Here is a 2,245-nt window from a genome sequence, read left to right as displayed (position 1 = left end):
CAGGATGAGCCTGCAGGAAGGGTACCACATGAGGGAGGAGGATGTCTTCCCTGAAACCCACAGCGTTGAGATTGCCTGCAATGAACAACAAGCTCAGTCCGATGATGCTGACACACCGCCCCAGACCATGACGGACCCACCACCTCCAATCGATCCCGCTCCAGAGTACAGGCCTCGGTGTAACGCACATTCCGTCGACGATAAACGTGAATCCGACCATCACCCCTGGTGAGACAAAACCACGACTCGTCAGTGAAGAGCACTTTTTGCCAGTCCTGTCTGGTCCAGCGCCGTGTGCTTGTGCCCATAGGCGACATTGTTGCGGCGGATGTCTGGTGAGGACCTGCCTTACAACAGGCCTACAAGCCTCAGTCCAGCCTCTCTCAGCCTATTGCGAACAGTCTGAGCACTGATGGAGGGATTGTTACCATCCTGTACCTGTCCCACAGGTGTGATGTTTGGATGTACCGATCCTGTGCAGGTGTTGTTACACGTGTCTGCCACTGCGAGGACGATCAGCTGTCCGTCCTGTCTCCCTGTAGCGCTGTCTTAGGCGTCTCACAGTACGGACATCGCAATTTATTTCCCTGGCCACATCTGCAGTCCTCATGCCTCCTTGCAGCATGCCTATTTATTTATTTTGCTTTTTCCCGTTATTTTACCAGGTAAGTTGACTGAGAACACGTTCTCATTTGCAGCAACGACCTGGGGACAGTTACAGGGGAGAGGGGGATGAATGAGCCAATTGTAAACTGGGGATTATTAGGTGACCGTGATGGTTGAGGGCCAGATTGGGAATTTAGCCAGGGCCTAAGGCACGTTCACGCAGATGAGCAGGGACCCCGGGCATCTTTCTTTTGGTGTTTTTCAGAGTGAGTAGAGAGGCCTCTTTAGTGTCCCAAGTTTTCATAACTGTGACCTTAATTGCCTACCGTCTGTAAGCTGTCTTAAAGACCGTTCCACAGGTGCATTAATTGTTTATGGTTCATTGAACAAGCACGGGAAACAGTGTTTAAACCCTTTACAATGAAGATCTGTGAAGTTATTTGGATTTATACGAATTATCTTTGAAAGACAGGGTCCTGAAAAAGGGAGGTTTATTTTTTTTGCTGAGTTTTTCTACTTAACGTCATTGTATTGTATTATTGTGGAATAATAATGACAATTGGTCAAAGCTTGACTTTGCGTGGACCGCAAGGTCATTCAGTGTTGACCAAGGTGTTTACTTGCATGCTGAGTTGGCAACTTTAAAACAGCTTGTACTGTGTGTTATTCTTAGTCTGTCATTATCAGGCCTAACTCCGTTCTCTCCTTTTCCCCTCAAGGGCTCTCGTGACATTCTGTTTTAAATGGCTGTGTCTAGACAGAGACGGTTTTGAATTCCTGCATTGTTTACTCCTTAAAACATGAAGGGGTGGGTGAATCGTTGAGGTGCGAATCCTTACTTCCACTTAAGTCATTTATTGATGTCAATGGGAGACTAAGTGAAKATWTYACTTAAATGGAAGTTACGATTCAACCCTAGAGAGGATCAATCTTCTGTAATCCTCAGTGTCTGTCGTTCATATTGCTCAAACTCCCTTGTGCTCCTTCTGCGTTAAGTAAAATGCACAGTCAGGGAAGATATATACAGTGAGGGAAAAAAGTATTTGATCCCCTGCTGATTTTGTACGTTTGCCCACTGACAAAGAAATGATCAGTCTATAATTTTAATGGTAGGTTTATTTGAACAGTGAGAGACAGAATATCAACAAAAAAATCCAGAAAAACGCATGTCAAAAATGTTATGAATTGATTTGCATTTTAATGAGGGAAATAAGTATTTGACCCCTCTGCAAAACATGACTTAGTACTTGGTGGCAAAACCCTTGTTGGCAAAACCCTTGTTGGCAATCACAGAGGTCAGACGTTTCTTGTAGTTGGCCACCAGGTTTGCACACATCTCAGGAGGGATTTTGTCCCACTCTTTGCAGATCTTCTTCAAGTCATTAAGGTTTTGAGGCTGACGTTTGGCAACTCGAACCTTCAGCTCCCTCCACAGATTTTCTATGGGATTAAGGTCTGGATACTGGCTAGGCCACTCCAGGACCTTAATGTGCTTCTTCTTGAGCCACTCCTTTGTTGCCTTGGCCGTGTGTTTTGGGTCATTGTCATGCTGGAATACCCATCCACGACCCATTTTCAATACCCTGGCTGAGGGAAAGTGGGTTTTTTTCCTTCCACCGCAAGATATCCAAGTTGACGG

Source organism: Salvelinus sp. IW2-2015, linkage group LG4q.1:29, assembly GCF_002910315.2.
Source record: "Salvelinus sp. IW2-2015 linkage group LG4q.1:29, ASM291031v2, whole genome shotgun sequence".
Classification (NCBI taxonomy): domain Eukaryota; kingdom Metazoa; phylum Chordata; class Actinopteri; order Salmoniformes; family Salmonidae; genus Salvelinus; species Salvelinus sp. IW2-2015.
Note: the sequence above shows the minus strand (reverse complement) of the source record.